We start from the raw sequence: 10238 nt of genomic DNA on the forward strand, positions 1-10238 counted from the left end.
GTATCCAGCCTGTGCTCACGTACGGATGTGACACGTGGACCCTAAAGACGATTCAGAAGCTTTGAACAGTGTAAAAAAAGTTGTGTGTATGCTGATCACGCGCATTTTAAGTGAAACTTCTTTGTCTTTTTCACTGTTTTTTTCAACCAAAAAAGTTTTTATTGAGTTTATGGTACAATCATCACATAATCTACCAACCCATTGTCGTATCCAACAGTACACATGTCAACTCATTTTGTATTTGGATTCACAAAAGACATACCGGGGGTACTCACAGACCAACCACTCACAACCAGAAACATCAGGGAAGAAGTGGGGGGGGGGGGGGGGGGGGGGGGAAGGGGAGGGGGGGTGAGGCTGCCACCGAAAGGCTCCGAATCATCTAGGCTCGTTTTGGAGATTGCTGCCCCAGAAAGGCTCCGAATCCTCTGGGCTTTGTTTGGCGACTTCAGGTCCGTCAGATCTCGGGCTAGCTTCTATCTTAATGTTTGCGTACGTCCGCGGATGTGTACACTTAACCCGGCTCGCTCACTCTGCTACCGAACTTAGTTGTCCCACTCTGCTGTCTGTATTCTATGTCTCTCCGTCAGCCACACTCATCCAAGGAGAACACGTCTAGAGCTATTAAAGCAGTATATTGGAGGCATTGACCCCTGGGATATCGTTCAGGGCTAACCATGGAGCCCAGACTTTTAGAAAGTTTGTGCCGGTGTCGTTGACCAGACTTGTTAACTGTTCCATCCGGCAAACATGCCAAATTCTATTTCTGATTTTTGGGATATTTGGTAGTTCGGGCTGCTTCCACAATGCTGCGATTTCGCACCTCAGGGCAGTTGCAAAATGTGCAATTAATTTGTGCTCTGACCTGTTTAACCCCGGGGTGCGTCTGGCCAGCAGAAACAACCAGGGGTCTAAAGGGATCGCGCAATCGAGAATTCTCTGGAGCCAATTTCTGATATCTTCCCAGATTGGGAGTATCTTGGTGCAACCCCACAGCATGTGCAGCAAGTCTGCCTGCTCCCCACATTGTTTAGGGCACAATGGAGGGTAGCCCCTGACAAACTTTGATAATCGTAATGGGGTCAAATACCACCTCATCAGGACCTTATACGCGTTCTCCTTCAATGTCGTGCAGATTGAGCTCTTAGCTGCCGCCAAGACAATATAGTCCCAGTCCTCGTCCTCTAGTGTGTCCCCTAGATCACTTTCCCATCTATTCTTATATTTTAATGTCACGTCGGCGTCAGGAGTCGGACAGACTACCGCTTTGTACATCGTAGAGATAAGTCCCTTGGTTCCTGTTCCAGTAGAACAGAGCTGTTCAAAATTAGTGCGTTGAGCTCGAATGGGAAATTTATCATAGAAAGCTCTTAGCTGGAGGTATCTAAAGAATTCTGAATTTGGAACTGATTTTTCAGACTTAATTTGCTCAAACGGTTTGATAGATATTCTACCCTCCAGGTGTAAAAGGCGAGTGTAGCCCTTCTGTGTCCATATAATAAAATCTTTCTTCTGCAGGCCCGGAGCGAAATCAGGGTTTCCCAAAATTGGGGTCATCAAGGAGTGTTGTCTCATTAAGACGTGTTTATATTTGCTTTTGTCCCATACTGCCAAAGAGCTGACAATCGCGGGTAGCGGGTGTTTGAAGTACTTGCTGACCTTATTTGGGAGCCAGATCAGGTCCTACAATGCCACCGGGGCACAGCAGGCCGCCTCCAGTTCCACCCATCGCCTCCGACTAGGGTGGGTGTGCCACTGGATAATTTGGGTCAATTGGGCCGCTCTGAAGTATGATAACAGGCAAGGTACCGCTAATCCTCCTCTTGTTGTGGGCCGAATTAGTGTGCTAGTTTTGATGCGGGGGGTTTTATTACCCCAGACAAACTTCACCATTGCTGACTGTAACCGAAGGATCTCTTCCCTGATTATAGGGACCGGAAGAGTCTGAAATAGGTACAGAATTCTGGGAAGGAGATTCATTTTTAGAGACTGAATCCTGCCAATCCAGGATATGTTGTACCCTGCCCATTTCCACAGATCTTCCTTCAATGTCCGTATTAGTCTGGGGTAACTCGCCTTATAAAGGGTGCCTGATTGCTTCGTGATATTTATCCCTAAATATTTTATGGAGGAGGTTTGCCATTTGAATTCAAAGTTCACCGTAATCAGTTTCTCGGTGGCCTTAGGTAAGTTGATATTTAGGGCTTCTGATTTTGCCTGGTTAATTTTGAACCCAGATATCGCATTAAATTCCCCTAGTAATTGAAAGACGTTCGGCAGAGAGGTGAGGGGCTGTGATAACGTGAGTATCACGTCATCAGCGTACAGGGCCACCTTATGTGGCTGGTCACTAATTTGGATTCCTGCTATATTCAGGCTGAGGCGTATGTGCGCCGCTAGGGGTTCGATGCATAGCGCAAAGAGAAGGGGTGACAGAGGACAGCCTTGCCTGGTGCCGCTCTTAATCAGGAATTCATCCGAGGGGAAGCCCTGGTGTCTGACCCTCGCCGTCGGTCCCCGATACAGAGCGAGAATTGCCTCTATCATTCTCCCACCCAAGCCGAACGCTCCCAGCGTCTCCCTCAAGTAGGGCCAATCAATTCTGTCGAACGGTTTTTCTGCATCTAGACTGAGCACCAAAGACGGGATATGTTTTTTTTGTGCCAAATCAATCAAATCTATAATCCGTCTGGTGTTATCAGCTGCTTGTCGACCACATATGAACCCTACTTGATCAGGATTGACCAACTTGGACAACACCTGGTTAAGGCGGTTAGCTAAAAGTTTGGAAAAGATTTTTGTATCCGAGTTTATTAAAGAGATGGGTCTATAGCTTTTACAGTCCGCTGGGTCTTTTCCTTGTTTGTGGATTACTGAGATAGACGCCTGGAGCATCGAGCTCGGGATGGGGGCACCATCCAGGAAAGAATTACACAGTTTTAGTAGATGAGGAGCTAATATTTTGCGACATTTCTTATAATAGAGATTGGAAAAGCCATCTGGGCCTGGGGCCTTGGCTGCTTTTAATGACTTCATTACCTCTAGGAGTTCCTCGATAGTAAAGTCTGCCTGTAGTGCATCCCTCTCCTCTCTGGTCACTTTAGGCAATTGAGCCTCTGTTAAGAACGTCTTTAGTCGTGCTTTTGTGGTTGGCATGTGTGCCACCTTCGCCCCATCGTATAGGGTTTCATAATACGTTTTAAATTCATTAACTATTTTTTTGGGGTCAGAGGTCAGATCCCCCTGCTCTGTTCGAATTATCTGAATTTGGGAGACGTGGTTTTTGTCTCGTAATTTGTTGGCAAGTAGGGTATCTGGCCTGTTTGCTTTCTCAAAAAATTTCCGCTTAGATCATGTCAGCTCCTTTTCAGCACGCGAGGTCAACAAGATATTACGTTTGGTTTTGGTGTCTAGCAACACCTTAAGGGTCATTGCATCTTTGTTATTTTTATGTCGAGCTGAGAGGACTGCCAATTCCTTCTGTAACTGATTGATTTTTTTGTCCTTCTCCCTCTTTCGCCTGCTTGCAATCCTTATGAGCTCTCCTCTCAGAGTTGCCTTATGGGCTTCCCATAGGGTAGCCTGCGAGGTCACACTTCCCATGTTCTCCTGAAAATATTCCCTGATTCTATCCCCCACATTTTGTGCAATTTCGGGGATTTTTAGTAAAACTTCGTTAAGTTTCCAGTTCGTTCCTGGTCTGTCCAGAATAAAATCGGAGCACCGCATCTCTATCGGCGCATGATCTGACCACGAAATATCGTGGATGCCCGAGTGGGAGATCTGTGAAACCATTCTACTGGATACAAAGAGGTAGTCTATCCTACTATATCTGTCATGCGGGTGGGAGTAAAATGTAAATCCTTTGTCCTGGCGGTGCTGTTCCCGCCATATATCTAACAGATTATTAGTTCTCAGCCCTCTATTCCAGGTTTGTCTGATCTTTGAGTTAGCTTTACTGCTCGGAGTGCATCTATCCATTACTGGATCGAGAGTCTGATTAAAGTCACCCCCTAGTATCACGCATCCCTGTGCCATCCTCTGGAGGATGGAGAAGAACCTTTCCAAGAAAGCCTCTGTGCCTTCACTTGGAGCATAAACGTTTGCCAATGTGATCGGCTGACCTCTTATTTCGCCGCTTATAATCAGAAATCGGCCGTTGTTGTCTTTTTTTATGGTCTTAATCGCCAAGGGCAAACGGTTATGTATTAGAATGGCTACTCCTCTTTTTTTTTTTTTGGATGAAGCTGAGAACCAATTCCTAAACCTATAGTCAATATATTTCGGGGAACTGGATTTTGAAAAGTGTGTTTCTTGTAATAGAATTATGTCAGGGTCTGTTTTCTTATAGTCCGCCATAGCTAGCCTGCGCTTCCCTGGACTGTTAAAGCCTTTCACATTGTGTGAAATAATAGTGATCCCTTTACTCATGAGTGTATTTCCAAACCTTTACTCGTTTGTAATCAATCGTCTGAGCCCATGGTGTCAGCGTCGAGAATCTTCTACTTCTTTCCGAGGATTCAGACTGCAGCCGGGAAGAACAAGGGAAAGTACACTGGGGGAACAGATAAACACATGTAACAAAACATAAAAACACAAAATTAGCACATCCGGCAATAGGGCGAGACCAGTCCCCCCCAAGTGCCTTCTCTGCCTCTCCTAAACGTACAGCACGAGCATAGTTCGGGATGGACCTCCATCCCCCTCTACCGCTCCTCGTTGCTGGTTCAGGGAGGACTTTCATGGGCCACCGGATGGAGTTACCCCCCGCGCCCATGTGGAGGCTCATGCCCTTGTTGAGACTGGAGGGCCCTCCACCCTCCCCCCGACAACATTATTTGATTCATCTTCATTATAGATAACATAGCTAAGTGAACAAACAGAAAAAACAGAACCTTTCTTTTGGCAGTTTAACTGGGATATTGCAACTTTTTCTCCCTACCCCCCTCTCAGTCCCGAGTCTTTTCTTTATATATTTGTTTTTATTCCCCCCCCTTTTTTTAAATTTTTTTATTCTCTTCTATATATTTTTTTTTTCTTTTTTTTAATGTTTTTTTTTTTTTTTTTTTGTATTTCAAGGGGGACTGCCACTTTAATAAGTTAATGTGGCTTTATGACCCTCCCAACACCCCCAACTTAGTATCGTGTCTTTAGGTGGTGGGATTAGCCCCTAGGGGAATGACTGGGCACACAGCTACATTTGCCTGGGGACAATGTTTATTAACTCCGCAGCTCCGCTACTTTCATGATGGGCCTTGCTTGCTTGCAACGTGGTGGTGTGGTGATTCATGGGCCCTCCTCCTGGATCGCTGTGGGATGTTGTCCATGTCTTCTCTTCTTCCCGCTCCGTCATCAGGTAGAGAGTTGTCCCTCTGCTGCATCCCTGGTGCCTTGTCCTCTTCCTTACCCGGTTTATGGGTCAAAGTCTCTTCTCGCGAGACTGGATGGTGTTCGGCGCTCCGAGATGACGTCAGCGCTAATTTCCCTTTTGCCTCCTCCAAGATGGCGCCCGGCATACTTCCGGTGACGCTGTTCCGGGGGACGCCATTTTCACATCTGAAGACCGCGAGGAAAGTCGCCACTCCCCTAGCTCTCCCGCCGAAACTTACAGCACTTCCGTGAAGCCGCCTCGTGGACTCCATCGAGCTCCTCCGCCATGATGGGCAACTTGCGTTCCACCGCCCGCCGCCATGATGTATGCAGGTATGATTTTCTACTTTTTAGTTGGTGTTTCTTGTAGGAATGCCTTGGAGGGTTGCTGGGTCCCATTACGTATAGTGCTGAGTCCGGCTATACTTACGGAAGCAGCCAGCTCCTCGTTCGTCACACTCGGGGTTAATCAAGGGGGGAGACAGTTCAGGGGTAACATATAACTTTATTAACTAGCCTCTAACCATGAGGTAACTTCCAGGTACTAGTCTTTAAGCGAGTTCATGTAAGAGCTTCCCGGCTTTCGCCCACAGCCCCCACCACTTGCCACTCCGTTTCTCTGGGCTTTTCACTTCTAGGGCTCGCTGTGAGTTCTCCTTGATCCCTAGTTTTTGTAGGAACTCAGCTCCCTCTTCTATCTCCTTCATGGAGATGGCCCTTCCGTTGCGGATGACCAGCAGGCCAAACGGAAAGGTCCACCTATATCTGATGGCTCTGTCCCTCAGTGTGCGGGCTGGAGTTTCCTTCTCCTGGCCAGGGTAAGCGGTGAGAGATCTTGGAAGAGTTGCATTGCGATCTCTTCGAATCTGCAGCCTTCTGCCACTCTGGCTTTCTGTAGGATAGCATCTCTGGTGCGATAATGATGGAGCCGGGCTATTACATCTCTTGGCTGCTCTGTTGCTGCTGGTTTGCTCCTTAGGGCACGATGGCAGCGATCCATTATTATTTCATTGGGTGGGCAGTCAGGGAGTAACTCCGCCATCCATCTTGAGATGAAATCCTCTACATCGGTGACGGTTTCAGGAATCCCCCGTACCCTAATGTTATTCCTGCGGTCCCTGTTCTCCGCATCTTCCTGCCTGTCAGCCATATCCGAAATTTGTGCTTGTAAGTATGTGGATCGTTTATCAGCTTTTTTGATCAGTTTTGAGTTGGTGCTGACTTTCTCTTCCAGGGCTCCGGTGCGCTCACCGAGCCCCTGCACCTCTTTTTTTAAGTCCTGCATTTCCAGGTGTATAAGGGCTTTCATGTCTCTATACAACCTCTCAAAATCGCAGCGGCGGACAGGTAATTGCTCCGGTCCCTCCGCTGTGTCTTCATCGCGTTCTGACTCTGATCCTGCATTTGAATCCGGCGCCATTGTTGCTGCCACGCTCCGTGAGCTCGATCGGCCCAGGTATTTGCGGAGATCTCCTTCTTTTTTCTTTTTTGCCTGCATCGGTGCCATCTCTAATGTTTTAATGGTATTGTGAGAGTAGTTAGGGGTGATAAAGGTTCGTTTTGCTTGTTTATTATTGTATTGTCGGGGATGAGGGATGGAGCTCAAGGCTTAAGCTGCCATCCATCTCACTCTGGGGGCGGGTCTCCTTTGTCACTGTTTTGTCACAGAAATTGTATTTGTGATGATGATGTTTTTAATGAATCAAAACACAATTTCAGTGACAAAACACAAAGAAGTGTGACTTAGAAAGTATATTTTAGCTATATTTGCACTTCTATATTTATAGTAACTGAATCCCTTGTGTGTGTGTCAATCAGTGTGTGTATCAGTGTGTGTGTGTGTGTGTTTGTCAGTCAGTGTGTTTGTGTCAGTCAGTGTGTGAGTCAGTGTGTGTGTCAGTCTGTGTGTCTGTTATTCTTAGGGTCTGCCCCCCCTCTCTCCTGACCCCCCCCCCTCCCCCCAGAAGCTGCCCGTAGCAGCTCCCACTCTCTACCCCAGCAGAGCTGTGTCCTGCTGCTGGTGCCAGCCCTCTGGCGGAGGTATGGAGACACGTACGTGGCTCATTGGGGGGGCTCAGCGGCTCACGTGGGATTACTTGGCGGCTAACGGGAGTGCTCGGCAGCTCATGAGGGGGTTACTCGGCAGCTCATGAGGGGGTTACTCGGTGGCTCACGAGGAGGTTACTCGGGGCTTATGGGGGGGGTGCCTCGGCTCATGGGGGGGGTTACTTGGAAGCTCACGGGGGAGGGAGAGGGTGTGCTCAGCGGCTCACTCGGCGGGCGGTGTTTGGCGGGTGTGTGTGTGTTCCTCCTGCTGCCGGAAGCTGGCAAAATTCAGTGGCAGTGAATGTTGCTGCGGCCTCTTCTGCCAGCAGTGACGTCACTTCCATCACCACTGACCTCCGTTCCCACCAACTCCATTCACTGCCAGGGAATTTTGCTCATGTGGTAGGTGCTGCTAAAGAAGTTTCACTTCAAGAAGTATGGAGAGATGCATGCTGGGTGTTACCCCAAGAGACAGGAATAACAAATTAATGGGTTAGTCTGTGACATCATCACACGGGGGAAGAAATTAAAATGGCGGTGGGCTGGACATATCGCAAGAGGAAATGACTGTCGCTGGACAAAGATGGAACTCAACTGGATTCCAAGAGAGACTAAAAGACCAAGACGACGACCCAAAGTGAGATGGGGATGAGATGAGAAAACGTGTGGGAGCGACATGGAGAAGAGGCTGTAACCGCGGTACCTGGGAGATCAGTGGGGAGGCCTCATCCAGCGGCGGGGAGACACAGGCGGAAGATGATGATATATATATATATATATACAGTATATAATGTGTTTGCAGAGGCAGAACTCATGTAACAAAAGAAAAGCTGCCTAGGTGCATTACAGTGAACAAGTCCTAATCATAATGGTGTTGGGTAATCACAAAAACAAAGGGATTTATCAACGTTTCGGATCTATTACAGGAAAGTGCCTGAGTGCTTAGCCAATGTATGTATATCAGTATATAATATATATATATATATCAAAACAAAACAGAAATGGTAAAGGAGCGCCTAATGCAACAACCTGCCTAACTGTGAATAAGTAGCCAACTGCGTTGATACAACCAATGGGGTGGCTAAGGTGAAATAATATAATTAAAAAACCCTATGTAATTCTAAGATAACATGTGTAATAACTTTAATACAAAGTGTACATAACAAAATTGTTAAAAATGCTTCTGGAAAAAAATGTGTGCTGTAATACAAAAAATATCTTGAATGAAATAAAAAATATAAAACTTTTTCCAAAAACCTTTTAAAACCTTAAAAGTCACAGAGTCCTGTTCCAAATGAATGCATCCAGGTATAGGCAGCCCGTTTATAAGGGATCACAACTCCCTAGGAATACCTATGAAAGAAAAAAGAAAAGAAAACAGGCGCACACCTAGTGCATTAAAGTTTACCAATAATTTTATGGAACATTTAAAACCAGACAAATGCCCACTCACAAGTAAAGCGTTATTTGAAAGCAGTTATGAGATTGGCCCTCATAAGCCAGTGGTGCCGTTCGAGCCTGTAATGGTGTCCTCTCGTGCGCGGTCTCCTTCTACCGGAAGTGACGCTCACCCGGTCTGGTGTCCCGCACAAAACGGAAGTCCCTCCAGGAAACCGAGGCCTCTCCTGACTGCCTCTAGCTGCTGCACCACCAATCAAGCCAAACGATGGGTCCACTGAACTGCTTTACCGAGCCTCCCACAAGCTGCGTTCCTCTCAGTCTGCTCTCAGTGGGACAAATGTCTGCTCTGCGCTAGCCACGCCCTACGCGTTTCGTCATCGATGATGACTTCTTCAGGGGTAACCCATTGGTTGTATCCCCACAGTATTTATAGTAAGGTTCATTTGCAAACATAATTAAAAACAATTAATCAATTACAACATTAATAAAACACTTTAAACTAGTCCATTGGTACAATTACTAATACTACACTGATCACAAAGGACAAGTTCTAAGGACCACACTGTACTATTGGAGAATTTTATAGCTCATAAGATGTTGACAAATATATATGGGTAGAAAAAATGAATATTGTACTGAAACTACCTATTTGTGCAATAGAGATAATTGATAAATGTATTAAATCAACAAGTAGTGCCATATAGATGTGTGGCTACTAATTGAATTAGCAAGTACTTACTAGTTGGATAGAGTTAACCATACTTCATGACAATAGATGACAATTAGTTGTGATTCTATTCACAAAACATGATTGGCAATTTGGAACAAGATTTAATTGAGAGATCCCAAGAATTGGAGAATACTATCAAAACTGAATACCATCAATTAACCCCTTTATAATATGTTAAGCAAACAATGTGCTACATAAATTAAACAAATCAGGTCTTAGGGCATGGTATAATACCTGTTGAATGATCCATCTGTGATTGATTGCAATTGGAGTCAGAGGTGGAGCAAAGAAGATGGTTTCAGCAAGAACAGAAGAATGCTCAGAAAGGCTAGCAATGAAGTGATGAAGTGACTATGTATAAATGGGTGTATGATATATGTGATATTAAATGATAATGTGTTTGTGCTGTATTAATAAAGTAAAATGGAAAAATACATTGAAAAAATAAATAATAATATAAAGAAAAGATATTAAAGTGATTGGATAATGTGTATGTGTAGGTGATTGTCCAAATATTTGAAATAAATGTGAAGTTAATGATATGAATGAATGTATAACCTCTATTGGTGATGACGTGTGAAATGTATAAGAAAGTAAAAAATTAAGTAAAATATTAAAGTGAAAAACGTTAAAGTAAAAAATATATATGTTGAGACCTGTTCTGGACTCAAACAGACACATCCGCAGTACA

This window comes from Ascaphus truei, unplaced genomic scaffold (genome assembly GCF_040206685.1).
Source record: "Ascaphus truei isolate aAscTru1 unplaced genomic scaffold, aAscTru1.hap1 HAP1_SCAFFOLD_541, whole genome shotgun sequence".
In the NCBI taxonomy this organism is placed as follows: domain Eukaryota; kingdom Metazoa; phylum Chordata; class Amphibia; order Anura; family Ascaphidae; genus Ascaphus; species Ascaphus truei.